The sequence below is a fragment of the Bubalus bubalis genome, chromosome 9 (assembly GCF_019923935.1).
Source record: "Bubalus bubalis isolate 160015118507 breed Murrah chromosome 9, NDDB_SH_1, whole genome shotgun sequence".
Classification (NCBI taxonomy): domain Eukaryota; kingdom Metazoa; phylum Chordata; class Mammalia; order Artiodactyla; family Bovidae; genus Bubalus; species Bubalus bubalis.
The window spans coordinates 87,239,110-87,259,418 of record NC_059165.1 but is presented as its reverse complement, the minus strand read 5'-3'; the positions used below and the strand labels follow the sequence as shown (position 1 = coordinate 87,259,418).

The 20,309-nt window shown below is 38.3% G+C and overlaps 1 long non-coding RNA gene across 1 annotated transcript; it reads right to left on the bottom strand.

Annotated features, from left to right (window-relative positions):
- Window positions 1-798: 798 nt before the first annotated feature.
- On the bottom strand, window positions 799-20,024 carry LOC123335128. The gene is made up of 2 exons (XR_006553480.2): window positions 19,049-20,024; window positions 799-890 (listed from the first exon to the last, which is right to left on the bottom strand). It is a non-coding gene; the product is annotated as an uncharacterized LOC123335128 (long non-coding RNA).
- Between the last annotated feature and the right edge of the window lie 285 nt (window positions 20,025-20,309).

Sequence of the window (20,309 nt, the reverse complement as noted above, 5' to 3'; positions counted from 1 at the left end):
CTGGAGAATTCAATGGACAAAGGAGCCTGGTGGGTTACAGTCTATAGGATCGCAAAGAGCCAGACACAACTGAGTGACTCACTTTTTTCACTTTTCATGCATACATCTTGGTAAAAGATTACTACTATTCACAAAGAACAGCTAGCTCAAGATCTTCATGCTTTCGTATGTACTGGAAGATGCGAGAATCTGGGTTCATTAAAATTCTTCCTGAGATACACATATAACCAAAGGCCTGCCTGTCCAAAGCACCTGTTCCTGTCTTAGTATCTTCTCTGAGTGTACTGTCACTCAGCAATGGCTGTGAGGTACAAATTAACCATCACAGAACTGTGGGGTGAGCAACACTCTGTGTTATTCATTGTTCACAGGCCCACTGGTGTTCTTCCAAATTATATATCTAAACTCTAATTTCTACTCTTCCCTTTTGCAGATTTCTGTATAATTAATTCATTTTTACTGTGGTTGTTAATCTATTCAAACATACTTGTAATCTTAACTTTTTCTGTTTGTCCTATTTTTCTATACTATTGCTTCTGTCTTTTCTTCTTACTGTTTTAGCAACATGTATCCTTCATTATACCTTTTATCTTTGAACTTTACACCCAAATTCTAATATTGGACAATTTATTAATTCCTCTTCAGAATAAGACACAACTCCTAAACCACTATAAATATAATCAACCCCTACCTAATGTACAAGCTGTTGCTATTCTGTATTTTCATTCTCTTGTCTATATATATATATATACACACACAGTATTTGTTTAGGTTTACATATATTTTCCATTTCATTTCTCACTAGTTCCTTCACATTTCAGGTTTTCCTCTTCTTTAAAATGTATTGTTCTGTTGCAAGAATATCCTCATTGACAACCAAGTCTGCCATTCTGGAAGAAGTAAAGTATCATGTGATTAATTTTTAAAATATCTTGGTAGAATAAAGATCATTTTTTTTTTCTGCCCTGCATGAACACTAAATTCAAATACTAGAGTTTTATTCAAGTTAGAAGTAATTCATTTTTTAAGCAAATTTCAAAGTTGGCAGAAATATTCTCCCAACCAGTATAGTGGCAGAACCATCAGCATGTCTAATTTCATATACTTTATAGAAGTTCATATCTCTACTGCAGAGCTTTTCCTGTAAGTTCTGATTTGTTCTTAAAAACAGTGCTCCATTCTATAATCAGGTAATAGATGCTTGTTGTCTATCTCACTACATTACACCATTTATTTTTGTTTAATCTCAGAGACCTCTTGTGGACTGTAATCAGTCTGAAATATTACAGAAGCACAATAAAAACACACTGAAATCTCAGCTTTCTGCTGAAATCAAAAACAAATGTGCTTGTAAAATTGTGAGACCATCTCATTAATCACTCCAGTTCAGTTCAGTTCAGTCACTCAGTCGTGTCCGACTCTTTGCGACCCCATGAATCACAGCACGCCAGGTCTCCCTGTCCATCACCAGCTCCCAGAGTTCACTCAAACTCATGTCCATCGAGTAGGTGATGCCATCCAGCCATCTGATCCTCTGTCGTCCCCTTCTCCTCCTGCCCCCAATCCCTCCCAGCATCAGAGTCTTTTCCAATGAGTCAACTCTTCGCGTGAGGTGGCCAAAGTACTGGAGTTTCAGCTTCAGCATGCCTTTCCAATGAACACCCAGGACTGATCTCCTTTAGGATGGACTGGTTGGATCTCCTTGCAGTCCAAGGGACTCTCAAAAGTCTTCTCCAACACCACAGTTCAAAAGCATCAATTCTTTGGCGCTCAGCTTTCTTCACAGTCCAACTCTCACATCCATACATGACTACTGGGAAAACCATAGCCTTGACTAGATGGACCTTTGTTGGCAAAGTAATGTCTGCTTTTCAATATGCTATCTAGGTTGGTCCTAACTTTCCTTCCAAGGAGTAAGCGTCTTTTAATTTCATGGCTGCAGTCACCATCTGCAGTGATTTTGGAGCCCAAAAAAATAAAGTCTGACACCATTTTCACTGTTTCCCCATCTATTTCCCATAAAGTGATGGGACCAGATGCCATGATTTTAGTTTTCTGAATGTTGAGCTTTAAGCCAACTTTTTCACTCTCCACTTTCACTTTCATCAAGAGGCTTTTGAGTTCCTCTTCACTTTCTGCCATAACGGTGGTGTCATCTGCATATCTGAGGTTATTGATATTTCTCCCGGCAATCTTGATTCCAGCTTGTGCTTCTTCCAGCCCAGGGTTTCTCATGATGTACTCTGCATATAAGTTAAATAAGCAGGGTGACAATATACAGCCTTGAGGTACTCCTTTTCCTATTTGGAACCAGTCTGTTGTTTCATGTTCTAACTGTTGCTTCCTGACCTGTATATAGGTTTCTCAAGAGGCAAGTCAGGTGGTCTGGTATTCCCATCTCTTTCAGAATTTTGCACAGTTTATTGTGATCCACACAATCAAAGGCTTTGGCACAGTCAATAAAGCGGAAATAGATGTTTTTCTGGAACTCTCTTGCTTTTTTGATGATCCAGCAGATGTTGGCAATTTGATCTCTGGTTCCTCTGCCTTTTCTAAAATCAGCTTGAACATCTGGAAGTTCACGGGTCACATATTGCTGAAGCCTGGCTTGGAGAATTTTGAGCATTACTTTACTAGCATGTGAGATGAGTGCAATTGTGTGGCAGTTTGAGCATTCTTTGGCATTGCCTTTCTTTGGGATTGGAATGAGAACTGACCTTTTCTAGTCCTGTGGCCACTGCTGAGTTTTCCAAATTTGCTGATATATTGAGTGCAGCACTTTCACAGCATCATCTTTCAGGATTTGAAATAGCTCAACTGGAATTCCATCACCTCCACTAGCTTTGTTCGTAGTGATGCTTTCTAAGGCCCACTTGACTTCACATTCCAGGATGTCTGGCTCTAGGTGAGTGATCATACCATCATGATTATCTGGGTCATGAAGATCTTTTTTTGTACAGTTCTGTGTATTCTTACCACCTCTTCTTAATATCTTCTGCTTCTGTTAGGTCCATACCATTTCTGTCCTTTATCGAGCCCATCTTTGCATGAAATGTTCCCTTGGTATCTCTAATTTTCTTGAAGAGATCTCTAGCACTCATGGAGTATACAAAAATTATACCAGAGTTCTTAGAGATATTAAAATGACATAGGCTTAAAACAGATTAAATGCATTATCAACTTGGTCCTTTCTGTCACTCAGTTTGATCATTTAGTCATCAAAGGAAACCTCAAAGTCAGCATCTGCATTCCTCACTCCCTACACCGAGGTGCAAAACTTTTACAAAGTATTTACCCAGAAAATAACTAGTTCCATTTCTCAAAGTACTTTCAGCATTTTTAAAGTATTTAAAATTATTTTCATTTGCCCTATATTGCTAACAAAAAGAGCATTTTCATGCTTGTCTGCAGATACACATTTTATGTAAAATTATCCCAGAAACCTTATAGATAACACTACCAAAGCATTTTGGCAATAGAAATATTTCTCAACAGATGTAAACAAATGACATTATGATTATTAAAAAGCCTGATTTTAACTAAAACTCTGGATGAGTTATTAAACTGCTATACACATTACTATGTGAAACAGTCTGTAATACCTGGATACTCTAAGGTGGAATTCTCAGTAGGTTTCCTGCAATTGCCTCTTTCTTTCTCTGTCTTGGTCAGTGTCCCACCTGTACCAGGTAATCCTGCTACATATTTTCAAACTTGGATTAAACACCACTGTAGATTACAGAACCTCATTATTTAAGTGGCTGCTGAAAGGCCGGATGATGCAATCCAGGAACCTTAGTCCCCATGGAACTAATGGTGACCACTAGGAAATGGGACAGAGAAGGCACTGGCAACCCACTCCAGTACTCTTGCCTGGAAAATGCCATGGACGGAGGAGCCTGGTAGGCTGAAGTCCATGAGGTCGTTGAGAGTCAGACACGACTGAGTGGCTTCACTTTCACTTTCCACTTTCATGCATTGGAGAAGGAAATGGCAACCCACTCCAGTGTTCTTGCCTGGAGAACCCCAGGGATGGGGGAGGCTGGTGGGCTGCCGTCTATGGGGTCGCACAGGGTCGGACACGACTGAAGTGACTTAGCAGCAGCAGCAGCAGGAAATGGGAAACAGGAAGGAACTAACCTGGTGAATTAGTTAGTCACATTTTTTCTCTCTCCTATAGATTATTCCAAGTTCAATTCCTTTTGTAGTCGTTCCTTAGAAGTACTGTACTTGCCCAAGTAAACAAGTCTGCCTAGTGACTTGCTGTATGTATCACATTATATTCCTTGCTTCATTTTCATTTTTCCTCACTCTCAATGCCTAAGGCTTGTACTTTCCTCCCAAATTACTGCCAACCTAATTCTTGCCTCCAGTTCTTCTTTAGAAGACCCAGGCAAAGGCAGGAGTGCATCGTCATAGCACAATTTTTTATACACACACACACACACACACACACTCTCTCTCAGAATCTGGTAGGGGAAAAAACACTATATCATTGTAAAAATGTGTCTATTTCCTTAATTTCTTTTCCTCAAGAATTAAAATCTTTCTTTATATTATTAAACTTCAAGACAGATCACCACTGAGTTAAATATTAATTATGCTAAGGAGTAATATTGAAATAGATCTTATGGTTTGACTCAGGGCACTATGATAAGCCAGATTTCTTCAGAGTTTGTAGGCAAACAATGAAAGTTATGAAATGTTGTAATCTCAATCAGATTAAGAGAGAACAGGAGTTTTAGAACAAATCATAAATAGCAAAAATCTCTGGTAAGGTTTCTTCTACCTTACTTCTTCCTCTGTGTTCCCTTCATATGGAAATAGATAGATGGCTACAGTTGAGTATTGTTTGAGGGAGGTGAAATAATAAAAGAATTAAAGAATTTATCTGTAGTGAAAAAAATTAGCCTTAAGACTCTTTCTCCAAGTCAGACTTGGTCTTAGACACTCTCTTGCTTCTGTGAATTTGGCAATACCAACTGAATAAATTAAAATATCCAAAGTTTTCTACAATCTATGGCTTCTGCTATGCAGCCCTTATATTTTTAGTAAGGGTTCCAAATAAAATAGGAGTTATGTTGTAGTAAAGAGTATGTTTCACTTGACAGATAATAAATTTAAATCCAAAGAAGTTATTTCCTAAGCTATGTCTAACTCTGAAGCCTCTGTTTATTTCATTACTCCACAGATGGTGAATGATGAGTGTAAAGTGAGGGACACAAAAGAAAAATTTCTAAGATCTAACTTAATTCTATCGGAGAAGTCACAATGTTTCTGGAAACTTTGTGGGAAATCAGTTTTGATAATTTCCTCTAAAGATACTTATCTTTCTATAAGGATACAGTTATTCTATATGTATGGTATGGTTTTCTAACAAGACTTCACCCCCACTGTTTTTCTAAGCTATCATTAGGTGGCAACAGATGGTTCTGAAAGACATGGTCTCATTTAAGGTACTTCTGTGTTGAAATGCCAAGATGCAAATCTGTAAACAAAGGCTACAGACAAAGCGAGCCTTGATATATGGCCAAAGTTTAGGGGTATCAAATGTTTGTAAAAATACAATCCTCAAACACCTATTATTCAAACAATGGTCCTGGGGTCAGCAGCATCGGTATCAGCTGAAATCTTCCTAGAAATGCAGAAATGAATGCCTTACTCCAGACTTACAATACGAGAAGTGCATCTTAACAAGATCCTCAACTTTGAAAAGTAATACTCTGATAGACTATACAGACGTTGGATCTAGCTAAAGTCAAGAGAAGAAGAACAAAATCAATACTTAGCTAAGGCAATTTTGGCTGGAGGCAAGAGGACAAGAAAAAAAAAAAAAAACAAATGACTTCCAATGTATCAGCCAGGGCTCTCCAGAGAAACAGAACTGATAGACCTATCTATCTATCTTCAAACCGAAACACTGGCTTTTCCTGGGTCTTGAACCTGCTGGCTTTCAGGCTGGGCTATGACACTTGGCGCTCTCTCATTGTCAGCCTCCTTAACTGCATGAGCCAAGACCTTCTAATCAATTTCTGTCTCTCTCAAAACATATGTTTTAACAGATAGATATCCTTAAGGAATTTGCTCATGCAGTCACAGAGGTTACAAGTCTCAAAATCTGCATTTGGCAAGCTGGAGACCCAAGGAAGTCAATAAGCTCAGTTTATGTTCAAGTCTGAAGGTCTGAGAACCAGGAGAACCAAAGGTATAGTCCAGTCTGAAAGCCAGCAGGATCAAGACCTAGGAGGAACTGATGTTTCAATTCAAGCCTGAAGGCAGGGAAAAAACTCAAAGTTTCTGCTCAAGGCAGTTAGGTAGGAGAAATACCCTCTTACTTAGCTTTTCTGTTCCATTAAAGGTCTTCAACAGATTGAATGAGGCACACCCACTTTAGGGAGAACACTTTATTTTACTCAGTCTAGCAATTCAAATGTTAATTCCACCGAGAATCATCTTCACGGGCACACCCAGAATAATGTTTGACCAAGTGCCTGGGAACTCATGGCCAGACAAAACTGCCACATCAAAGTCTCCATTATACCCGATAAGATCTAGAATTAAATAAAGGTAGGTAGCATCATCAGAAAATATAACTAAATCACTGAAGAGACAGTCTCACTACCACCCTGAGATTAAGAAAGAAATCTTTATAGGGTCAAGGCAGAACCTTTACCCAGTCCTACATAAAATATTCAGCATATATTTTTAAAAGACCTCATTCAGACCCAAAACAGATAGCAAATTAAATGTCTACAAGCAGTAACTGAAACACAAAAAGCAGAACATGTGCTTAAAAAAAAAATCCAACTACTAGAGAAATATCTCAGTGTAAGCAATCAGCAAAATAAAACATGAATAATACCCAATACTAAAATTTTAATTATAGAAATAATAAACTCTTAAAACTTTTCTTTAATGTGTTACTATTTTGATTTCCAGTCTGAAACCTCACATATTTCTGTGGTGCATGCATGCTTACTTAGTCATGTTTGACTCTTTGCGACCCCATGGACTGTAGACCGCCAGGTTCCTCTGTCCATGGAATTTTCCAGGCAAGCATACTGAAGTGGGTTGCCATTTCCAAGGATCTTCCCAACCCAGGGATCGATCCCTTGTTTCCTGAGTCTCCTGCATTGGCAGGTGGATTAGTTACCACTGTGCCACCTGGGAAGCCCTATTTCTGTGATACCATAATATAAAAATCAAGTATCATTTTAGTTTTGATCTTTTGGAGTAGTTCTTATTTTTAAGTAATTTCTTGATTGAAAAGAATGGTACACAAATATAGTTACTCATGAACATGGATAAAATCTTGCAACATGATTTATATTTAGGGAATCAATTCCTAGGATATTTATAGAATTTTGGTTTCTAATATTATTCTACTTAGTTTTAGTACAATGTGGTGCTATAATTCAGTAACATCCATTAGTACTTTTCATTCACATTTTCAAACTTAGGAAAGTGAACTGGAAAATAATAGTTTATTTTCATAAATTTTGAAATTAAAGAATTTTATTTTTGAAAATTGTTTTCTAACCTCCGAATTTTTAGACAGCAACTCAAGCCATTACTTCATTTTGAAAACCAATCTCTGCTTAGGAAAGCAGACCAACTGGGCCCTGCCTAATGAAGTTCCCAAAGTCATAACTTCCCTAGAAAAGAGCAAATTAAAACATACATTGGTGTAATGATATAAATTCTTTTGAAGACCTTGCTGAGAACAAAGGAATTTCAGAAGGTTAAAATGTTCAGCAGAAAATATTTGATCTAGTCTTCACCAGTTAGCTGATTTTCACTGCTTTAAAATTTCCATAAAATGATTCAGTACCACTTCATAAGAAAACCACCTAACCTCAGTTTAACAGAGCCAGCCACCACACTGGACTTGCAGTTCATCAATCAAGACAGAACTGTCTTCAGTTCAAGCCAGGAGAACACAACTCAGATAATAGTATTTGTTCTTACCAAATATCTCTATCCCTTTTCTTTAATCCCAATAGAATCCCGATTTTTTTTCCCCTAGAAAATCAACTTCTTCTAACTGTTCATGTATTTCAGGGAAAGTGACTCAACTTCCAGCTTCCAGGGCAGGTTTTACTGGTATTAATATAATTCCTTTTACCAGTGATTGGTTTTAGGAAAGATTTCACATCTTCCACTGGATAGTAAAGTTTTTGAAAACTGTGTCCAGCATCTCATCAGCCTGAATGTAAAACTGACATGGAGCAAGCATACGGTCTTTAATGACACATCAAAGATACTGAATCCATCAACCTTAAACCTTCCCTTGGTTTGAACTTCCTACATATAAAATTATTAATTTTCATATTATAAGCCAATTTGAGTTGGAATTTTCGATTCCGTGCAGTTGATAGGATTCTATATGATATGGGTGAAGTTTCACTTTGAACTTGTGAACACAATTCTATCCTGTTGAATGATACAATGAATTTATGTTCATTCAGCACTGCAAAATGTTTTCTCCTCAAATTTATGCCCTATAAGAGATCCAACGTTTGAAGAACCATTCCTTAGCTGAACCATCTGTAGGCACTCTTGTCAATTTTGACCAGTCTATACTAAAATTCATAAGATGCTTTGTAAAACAGTTTAAATTGGTTCCTAATGCTGTGTTTGTCATGGGTACCATGTTCAAAATTTTTTGATCATATAACAATCTGTCATAATAAATACTGTTGCCTAGGTGGAATTATTTATATCTACATTCTCAACACCTGCAGTAGAAACATGCCACATACAATTTGACTTTTTCATGCAATTGTTCGGCAAATTCTCAGCTAACTCTTCAACATGCTGATAAGTACTAATTCTGTAAGAACTAAATTAGAAATTATTTGTGGTCTCAATTCACTATCACTGTTTCATTCAATAGACATACTCATCTGCCAGAGGCTTTGAATACATGGAGAATAATTTTACTTAAGACAACTCTATTCCACAGTAGTACTATTTTTTTTCACACAGAAAAAGAATGTTTTAAATAATAAGTCTTTGCTATCTTGGGTTTTGTATTCATGAATAGTTTCAAATATGTATCACAATTCTGTCCAAAATAATTGTGTTTCATAATAATGACTTACTCTGCAGTTTTCTAACACAGCCACATTTGGTTCGCACACCGAACAAGCAGCATCCTCTTCAATCAGAATAAGAAATATGTGTTCTCCTATTTTTCTTTAAAAATATATATTGCCCTCTTACTTTTATATTTCAATTTTGGGAGAGAAATATTTTGCTGAACTCCACTGTAAGAAAGTAAGAGCACAAGTAAGTATAATGATAAATGGCAAATGACACTTTGTTTCACTGTCAAATAAACAGCAAGAACGGGAGGGGCCGTGCAGAGGAGAGACTGCGCAAGAGGTCGCGACCCAGGCACAGTGGGCGTGGTTCCTCACTTTCAGCTCACATCCGCCACCGTAGAGAGTGTTGCCAGCCTGAATTTTCAGCAGAAACTGGAAGGCATATTTTTATGTGAAACTCCCAATTTTAGATTCTGACAACCAATTAAAACTTTTAAAACCCTCTTTGGACCAACACGATACAAATCATAAAAAACGAGTACGCATTCCTAGCACTTTGTTTCTAGAGTGGAAGCTTCCGTAATTTCATGTTTTCCTTGTCCTCCAATTACATCCTTATTTTGTTGAGCACCTCTTTTACCAGCTTGTTTAGAAGGAGTGAGAGATTAAGATCTTATGTGTATCAAAATGTCTTAAGAATATCTTTCCTCTGGCTGATAACTTGTCTGAGCATGGAAACTTTTGAATAAAGTTAATTTTTCCTCAGGGAGGATATTGCTTCATTTCGTTATCTTTTAGGATTCAGAATTCTGAGGTCATTTGATTTCTTTGCCCTTTGTAACATTTGTTTTTCCTCTGTCTGGAAGCTTATAGAATCATCTCATTTCCTTTATTTTAAAAATCTCCCTTTATCATTATTTTCCAGCCCTATTGAGTTATTTTAGCTCTATGATGTTTTAAATTTCCAAGAGCTTGTTTTAATTTCTGAACCTTCCTTTTCATGGTAACTTGTACTTCATTCATTTTGGGGATTTTGGTTTCGCTGTTATAGCTTTCTTCTCCTTGTATTTTCTGTTTCCTCCAAGTCTCTTCTTCTCTGGTTATTTTTTCTGCCTTTTTCTCTCTTTCAGGTTAGAAACTTTCCTTGGATGTTTGGTAGTCCTTGTTTACCTGCTTGTATTTATGTGCACTAGCAACCTACTCTAGAGTTATTGCCTGGAGAATCCCGTGGACGGAGAAGCCTGGTAGGCTGCAGTCCATGGGGTCGGTCGCAATGAGTCAGACACGACTGAAGCGATTTAGCAGCAGCAGCAGCAGTATAAAATTAGATTGAAAGCTCTGAGGACATGAATGCAATTGAGCAAAGTCATCTGACGGAACTGGTTAATTTTAGAAAACCTTAGCTGTATTTTAAAAAATTTCTTCTGGATTTCCCAGAGGAAATTCTTCTAAACTGCCTAAAAGGTAAAGACCTGCATTCCAGCTGAAGAAGGTAAGAGGTTTTATGGTCTCTGTATGTGGAATGGACACATCAAGTTAATCCCCCTGTTTGCAGCACAGCACCCCCAACCTCAAAGGTGCCTGGTGGTGTCTCTCGAGTAAATTATTCTCACAAGTAAAAAAATCTCCAACATCTTGTGGTGAGGAGTGGAGAGAGGCGAAGGAGCTGGGGTATGAGGCAGAGAATTTATAAACCTGGCTTCTTAACTTCTTTTAACCAAGTTTCTTTACCTCAATCCCATACTCCATACATACCGTCTTCTGGAAGTTCCTAGCCCAACAATTCCCACATCACTGGGGAATTTTCTATTCTGCTTAAATGCCTGACTTATTCAAGTAATTTCCAGTTTCCAAAATTTTGACACTGTCTCCTCTCCTATTCTCCATGTCCTTGTGAATTTATACCTATTAAAGTTGGGTAGGTTTAATCTCCACCTTTAACTCGATGCAGATTAACTCTCTTAAATATATTAGAAATTACTATGGTTTCGGTTGGGTCTTTAAACTTGCAGCTTCAGGGAGTAAATGGTGACAATGATGATGATGATAGGAATTACGTATTTCTTCTGTGTAAGATACTCTACAAAGTGCTTTACAGGGAAAAATATCAAGTATATTTAAAAACAGTATAAAGTTGATATTAATATCTGTATTTTCATATTTTGCCTTTGGGGGAAATGTGGAATAGATATTAACAAAAACCCCTTCAGCGGTGAAATATTTTCTTACCAATATTTTTACCTCATCATTTTCTCTCCCCACAGTGGCTATCATGAAGTAGCATTTTATACAGTAGAAATCATTTCTTATACCTAGCTTTGAGAGGAATGTTTCTAATGTTTTACCTCTAATTACAAAATCTGTTGTATATTTCTGATTAGAACACAGTTTGGAAAGGGTCTTTCCCTCTACTTGTAGATTGCTAAGTGTTTTGTTTACTTATTCTCCAGGCAAGAATACTGGAGTGGGTTGCCATTCCCTTCTCCAGGGGATCTTCCCAACCCAGAGATTGAACTCAGGTCTCCCTTACTGCAAGCAGACTCTTTACCATGTGAGCCACCAGGGAAGCCCTTTACTTATCAAATTAGGATTTATTGTATTTATCAGCTTTTATTAACCCATCCATATAATCAAATTGGATATTGATAATATACAATGTAAAAATCTAATTTTACATTGAAAATACAGTCAATTACAGTAGCAAATTTCAGAATGCTGAGCCATCCTGGGCTTCTGTAAAAAAAAAAAAACAAAACAACTTATTCTAATATGTAATGATTTTAATTTGCTTGAATGTAGGATATTTGTACTTGAAATTTAAGGACTGTTTTTAGTTTGTGCTGTATCCCTGCCTGATTTTGGTTAGTCTCATAAAATGAGTTGGAAATATTTCAGTTTTTTTTATCAGAAAATATTGAATCAAAGATTGTCTATTACTTAGAGACTAAGTAAAACTCACTCCTCTGAGTTTAATTAAAAGCTGGGAAATAGATCTTTCACTAGTTTTCCAAATTATTACACCATATTTATCAATCCATAAATGGATATATTAATGTTGATTTTCATAGAAAATGACATACTTCTATATTTCCAAATTTACTGATACACAAAGTTGAAAAAAGTGTTGTTAAGTGATTTAAGTACTAAAAAGTACATAAAGAACTTAGAATAACTGTCATAAAGTACTCAATAAAAATTATTACTAATTTGATGTGTTACAGGTATATTTTATAATTGTCATCTATTCTATATAATTACACACGTGTGTGTGTGTATTCAGACAGGTTCTTTTAAAATTATACAGACCTAGAATGCCTTTTTGGCCCTTTAAAGCAATTTTGGGTTTTTTTCTCATTTGAAAGCTTAACTCTTAGTGCAAAAACTTAGTTATTCTCATTCAAAATTTTTAGGGAAAGAAACCCTACAAACCCTCTATAATGATGGCAATGTAGAGTTTTTATTCAATTAAGGGTGGATAACTAGTTTTAATAATGCAAAAAAGCAAAATGGCTGTCTGGGGAGGCCTTACAAATAGCTGTGAAAAGAAGAGAAGCGAAAAACAAAAGAGAAAAGGAAAGATACAAGCATCTGAATAAAGAGTTCCAAAGAATAGCAAGGAGAGATAAGAAAGCCTTCCTCAGCGATCAATGCAAAGAAATAGAGGAAAACAACAGAATGGGAAAGATTAGAGATCTCTTCAAGAAAATTAGAGATACCAAGGGAACATTTCATGCAAAGATGGGCTTGATAAAGGACAGAAATGGTATGGACCTAATAGAAGCAGAAGATATTAAGAAGAGGTGGCAAGAATACACAGAAGAACTGTACAAAAAAGATCTTCATGACCCAGATAATCATGATGGTGTGATCACTGACCTAGAGCCAGACATCCTGGAATGTGAAGTCAAGTGGGCCTTAGAAAGCATCACTATGAACAAAGCTAGTGGAAGCAATGGAATTCCAGTTGAGCTATTTCAAATCCTGAAAGATGATGCTGTGAAAGTGCTGCACTCAATATATCAGCAAATTTGGAAAACTCAGTAGTGGCCACAGGACTGGAAAAGGTCAGTTTTCATTCCAATCCCAAAGAAAGTCAATGCCAAAGATTGCTCAAATTACCACACAATTGCACTCATCTCACATGCTAGTAAAGTAATGCTCAAAATTCTCCAAGACAGGCATCAGCAGTACGTGAACCGTGAAATTCCTGATGTTCAAGCTGGTTTTAGAAAAGGCAGAGGAACCAGAGATCAAATTGCCAACATCTGCTGGATCATGGAAAAAGCAAGAGAGTTCCAGAAAAACATGTATTTCTGCTTTATTGACTATGCCAAAGCCTTTGACTGTGTGGATCAAAATAAACTGTGGAAAATTCTGGAAGAGATGAGAATACCAGACCACGTGATCTGCCTCTTGAAAAACCTGTATTCAGGTTAGGAAGCAACAGTTAGAAACAGACATGGAACAACAGACTGGTTCCAAATAGGAAAAGGAGTTCGTCAAGGCTGTATATTGTCACCCTGCTTATTTAACTTATATACAGAGTACATCATGAGAAACGCTGGACTGGAAGAAACACAAGCTGGAATCAAGATTGCCGGGAGAAATATCAATAACCTCAGATATGCAGATGACACCACCTTTATGGCAGAAATTGAAGAGGAACTCAAAAGCCTCTTGATGAAAGTGAAAGTGGAGAGTGAAAAAGTTGGCTTAAAGCTCAACATTCAGAAAACGAAGATCATGGCATCCGGTCCCATCACTTCATGGGAAATAGATGGGGAAACAGTGAAAATGGTGTCAGACTTTATTTTTTGGGGCTCCAGAATCACTGTAGATGGTGACTGCAGCCATGAAATTAAAAGACGCTTACTCCTTGGAAGGAAAGTGATGACCAACCTAGACAGCATATTCAAAAGCAGACACATTACTTTGCCAACAAAGGTCCGTCTAGTCAAGGCTATGGTTTTTCCTGTGGTCATGTATGGATGTGAGAGTTGGACTGTGAAGAAGGCTGAGCGCCAAAGAATTGACGCTTTTGAACTGTGGTATTGGAGAAGACTCTTGAGAGTCCCTTGGACTGCAGGGAGATCCAACCAGTCCATTCTGAAGGAGATCAGCCCTGGGATTTCTTTGGAAGGAATGATGCTAAAGCTGAAACTCCAGTACTTTGGCCACCTCATGCGAAGAGTTGACTCATTGGAAAAGACTCTGATGCTGGGAGGGATTGGGGGCAGGAGGAGAAGGGGACGACAGAGGATGAGATGGCTGGATGGCATCACTGACTCAATGGACGTGAGTCTGAGTGAACTCCGGGAGTTGGTGATGGACAGGGAGGCCTGGCATGCTGCGATTGGTGGGGTTGCAAAGAGTTGGACACAACTGAGCGACTGAACTGAACTGAACTGAACTGAACTAGTTCTAGGGGCTTCCTCAGAAGCTCAGAAGTAAAGAATCTGCCTGCCAGTACAGGAGATGCAATAGACATTGGTTTGATCCCTAGCTCTGGAAGATTCCCTAAAGAAAGAAATGGCAGCCCATCACGGTATTCTTTCCTGAGAAATCCCATGAACAGAGAAGCCTGGTGGGCTATGGACTCATGGGATCACAAAAGAGTCAGACATGACTCAGCAACTAAAAACCAGGTGATTTTTTTTTTAAGTAGAGCCTGCAGGAAAAAGTTACATTTATTTGCTTCTTTGTTCCTAGAAATACATAACTATTTATTTAGTAGTAAATCCTACATGCCAAAAGCTGCACTAGGGAGATACAAAGATAGTAAGGCATAGTTTTGAGTACCTAACTTGCTCAAAATTTAGTGCAGAAGACTGACATATCAATAAATATCTGTAATGCAACATGTCAACATACACAGAATACCCTAAAAGAGATATGTGGAAATGCTGTCGAGCTCCAAGAATGGAACAAAATCATTTCACAAGTTTTATACGATGTGAGGATCTTGGAGAAAGTTACAGAGAAGAAATGTCCCCAGCTTGTCATTGGCTGCCAGTTTCAATAGGATGACTCATTTATTTTCCTGGATCTCATCAGCCACAGGTAACCATCTCACCAATATCTGGCCCCAAGTCCTACTCAGTTTTGTTTCTGAAACAGTCTTCTATCTGCTCAGGCATGTTGGTGAGTGACTTTCTCTTTTCTTGGAAGAGTTAGGAAGGAGAAGCACCTGATTACCCACTCAGGATTGAATGCTAAAGCTGCCCATAATACAATAGTCAGCACACACTCTGATTCCACAGGTCTAATTTTTAGCCTTACAACCAGGACTTTGGCTGCTGCCCAATCACCGGTTCCATTCAAAAGTTACTGATCCCACATTATTTCCACTGAAGCCAATACTTCATTTGTCCACTGTAGATGCCATTATACAGTGTGACAGCTTTCAGGCAAATTTGATATATCTGTCCATCCTCTCACATATTTGAGCTTTCCTGAAGTCTTTTACAACCTGAATCAGATCACATCACTTCTCTCCTTACACTCTCCAAAAGGCTTCCCATCTCACTGAGTTAAAGCCAAAGTCACTATATCTTGCAATGCCCTCCATGACCTGGCTCTTAACTACCACTGAAGTCTCATTTCTCATACACTCCACCCCAACTACTGTTTTGTAACCATATGTGTCTCTTTGTCCTCTTCCTCCAACCTCAAGTACAGTCCCACCTTAAGACATAGCACGTGCTTTCCCGTTGCCAAGGAAATTCTTATCTCACACATCAGTCTGCTGCTGCTGCTTAATTCAAATCTCTGCTCAATAGTCACCTTCTTAGAGAGGCCTTCTCAGGCTAGCATGTATAAAATTGCAAGCTCCTCTCTTTCTGGCACTATCTTCCCTAGCTTGTTTTACTTTTCTTCACAGCACATAATAAACTCTGACATTTGTGCCTGTTTTGTTTTCTGTTTCCTCTAGTGGAATGTGGGCACAGTACTGTTCTGGCCACTGTTTTATCTCCAGTACCTGGAATAATACATGGCACTTACTAGGTCTTCATTAAATATTGTTGAAAGATTGAATTCCTAAGGCATTTGATACTTTCCTGTGCTGCTCATTACACTGAGATTTGCAGAGCAATTCACATTCACACCTTGTTTGTTTTGTATATTACATTGCCACATTTGAGTAATGAGATTATGCAGAACCCCAATATGAGAATGAAAAATTAAATGGATAAACAAATACGTACTGTTACATAAAAATATAGTGCATTCTCAGGTAAGAGAATACTGAGAGGAATAAAGAATATACATTTTTTGTGCAAAACCAGACATATACAGTGATATCTTCTGTCCACTTAATTCATCCAGAATGTTGAGAGTGGTCAATAACTTTCTAAATATATTGAAATTTGAGGGACATAAGTAGACTCTTCTTTCTTTTATGTGATTCATCTTAGTAGCTGGGATGCTCCATTTTTATAATTGAAGCCTGTTTAATTTAGTCTAGGATATTATGAGACTTGGTTTATAATGAATAAAATAATTAAGAGCAAAATAGGATTAAGTTAATAATTTTTCCAAATATTTTCCCCCAGGGAAAGTTCTGCTTTTTAATACTAGCCTGAATTGATTTGAAGGCTTATTAAGAGAAAATGAAAGATTTGTAAAAGGTTCTGTTTGTTTTAAGAGAAGGAATGCATTATTTTTATTCCCTAGGGGGAAAATATGCAACTAGTTGATTCTGCTCTTTCCACTGCAGAAACCAGAAGCAGTTTCCTCATAAGCATTTCCATTATTTTTATCCAAGTCCTCTATTAAGTATTTTAACAGCAAAATGTTTGCTAAAAGGAACAGGGGAATTAGATGAATATGAAACAAAAGAGAATATTTAGATTATTTGTTATCAATATGATCTACATGATTTCTATCTTTCTGAATTTACTGAAGTTTCCTTGGCGGTCTAATATGTAATTAGTTGTTTTAAGAGTTCCATGGGAATACACAAAGGAACAGTATTGTGTATTGTTAGGGTATTGTGTTTGGGACATGCTGATTAGGTCAACCATATGATTTATTATATTACAAGAACTCTTACATATTTTGGTCTGCTTCATCAATCATGATCTGACAGTTTATTTAAATTCACCTACAACTACTGTGAATTTCTACAAGCACTTTTGCTTTATGTATATTTATGGTGTGACAGTTGGTATATAAAGATGTTTTAAAGTTACATCCTTATTCTAGACTGCATGCACTTCATCACTTAAAAGGGTACTCTTTTTCTTATTTATTATTATGCCTTGAATAAAACTTATCCACCAAGTCCACAACTTTGTTAAATATCCAAATATATCCTTCATTCCATTATTAGCCATGTCCATGTCTGGGTATTTTTTATTCTTCTTCCATACTGTATTATAGTGCTACTCTATTATACTGAAAACTCAGATTAAGTTCTAATTTTAACCATTACCAACATATTTTGGATGAAATAGTAAGAGAAAGGAAGAAAAAATGGGAAATTGATTAAATACATAAATAGAGAATTAGCAACATCAAAAACAAACAAGCAAACAAAAATACCATAGGGTTGTAATAACTTTCTTCAACTAGTCTTGAAGTGATAGTTGGTATTTATAACTTCTGTGTTCTTCAGCTGGTAGGGTCGAGTGATACAGTGATACAAACCTTTCTCCCTGTGGGGGATGAGACTTAGTAGTTTTTATTATTATTGCTTATTTTTAAACTCCATGAATCTTTTCAAGTGAAGCAGAAGTGCTAACAAGCATCCTAGAGAAAACTGTGGGCTTCAGATATACTTCCCCCTTCTACTGTGTAATATCAATCATATTCACTCTCTTGTCAGTCACTACAGAGAATCTATCCACTCCATTCTTTATTCATTGCTTCAAGGGCAGAAAGAGCCCCAACACTCAGCTGGCAACCTCAGCATCAAGGTCAAGTGAATTCTTATTTTATGCCCTCATGAATGATTTCCTGTCTTGGAAACCAAAAATCGAAAACTGCCAAAAGTATAGCTAGAGAGAATAAAAACCAATCTTGACAAAAGGTTCATTAAGAGAAATAATGAGAAGTACCATGCCCTTGCTGGCTATATTCTGCCTATGGAAAGCCAAAAAATGTAGATACTGATTACTGGTTTAGAGAGCATCCCATAGGACAGCACCTCAAATTTACAAGTCATTGTCACCAGCTGGTATCATACTGAATAATTTACTGACCACTGAACCATTTTATAATAAATCCCTTAAGTATCAAGCTGTCTTGTCATTTTCACCATAAAAGAATTTCTTTGTTAAAAACAATGTATAAGGGATACAATTATGGGAAATATGGGATTCAGGATGTCTAACAAAGACAATCTATATTCAGGAAAAAAAAAAAAAAAGTTTATTCCTGCAGGGGTGGTGGAATTCTGCCCCATCCATGCTGATATGGCTGACTATTCAACCCTCCAACCCCTAACTGGAGGGAAAAGGGTCTGTTTTGGTCTGTGCTGTTAGTATATGAGGCACATAGCAGTGGGGTTAGCCAGATGAACTTCTGTGAGGGAAAGCCAAGGTTGTTTATAATGCATATAACCTGCTATCTTTGCCACTTTGCTCAACCCATTGAGCAAACAAGCATTGAGATAAGATTAAAGAGTCACAAAGACATCCCTAGAACGCATCTTATAGTCTATCTGATTACTGAAAGCCTGGTCTGCAATATGTCTTTCATGAATATTTATACAAGACACATATATTCTATACTCCAGGCACATTTTGAGGAAACCATATATCAAATCGGCTTAAATATTGTTACCGGTCCTTCCAATCATCCGACCATTCCATCCAAAATTGAGCCACTATTTATCAATCAGTATACAGTCATACTCTTGCCAACCCTTTTCCACACCCTCCAGATATATCACCTGAAGACACAGCTAACAGGACACTATTGCTTCTTCACTGTAGTCCAAGGATACGAGGCCGCAACAATTCTTTTCCGGTTACTACCATCAAACTGTGCGCACTTACCTGCAAACCAGGCTCAGCTATGTTCTTCCTCATTCAACTGTGTCTTGGTAATCTTGACATGCGGCCATAGACCAAAGTTGAGGAAGGGGTGGTATTGCCAGCATCTTCGAGTAAATGATTGAAGACCAGACGCATTAACCACCTAACAGCAGGCACATGAGCAGTGAGCTACAGTTCGGCTGGCCCTAGACTGTCAGGCCCTCAAGGTCAGTGTGGCCATGGTCTTTCCAAAACCACCTGGATACTGTCATGGGGGAGAAGGGTCCCCATTTGCAATACTGGGGTTGAAAACGTGACGCCAATTAGTCCCCATTAGATTGTGCTGCTGATGGGGTCCTTGGGCCTCACCATGAACCAAGACTCCCAGGTGATTTTCATTCTACTACTGGTCTGTCTCACCTATCAACAAGGCCTCGGTGTTCCCGAAAACCTGCAGCTTCAGAGTGAATGAGAGGCTCTGTACAAGTGTGAGCTCGGACACTGGCAGATGCTTGGTTTCTTTCCCACAAGAGTTCCGGAGAGTAACCCGACCTCCTCCGAATTGCTTCGGGCCGGGACTGACTGGACTGACTCCTCTGTGTGTTTCCCTTCGCTCCGGGGAATTGCCCAAGCCACGCAGGCGCATTCGCTCTCTCCCGGGCCTCCCTGAGCCACGACCACCTCAGCAACGTGTCTCTTATTTCCCAGGTGGTGTCTCTTATTCCAAGATCCTTCAGCCAGCCGCTCCCCTCACCCTCATCCCCCGCCCCAGCAAGACTTTTGAGTTCGCCCAGCACCTCCCCCCACTCCCCTTCATGGGGAATAGGCGACGTTGGGTGGGATTGGAATTAGGTAGCCGTATTGGGTCCCCCTGAAGATCAGTCCATTCTGAAGGAGATCAGCCCTGGGATTTCTTTGGAAGGAATGATACTAAAGCTGAAACTCCAGTACTTTGGCCACCTCATGCGAAGAGTTCAGTCCATGCGAAGGAGATCAGCCCTGGGATTTCTTTGGAAGGAATGATGCTAAAGCTGAAACTCCAGTACTTTGGCCACCTCATGCGAAGAGTTGACTCATTGGAAAAGACTCTGATGCTGGGAGGGATTGGGGGCAGGAGGAGAAGGGGACGACAGAGGATGAGATGGCTGGATTGCATCACTGACTCGATGGACGTGAGTCTGGGTGAACTCCGGGAGTTGGTGATGGACAGGGAAGCCTGGCGTGCTGCGATTCATGGGGTCGCAAAGAGTCAGACACGACTGAGCGACTGATCTGATCTGAT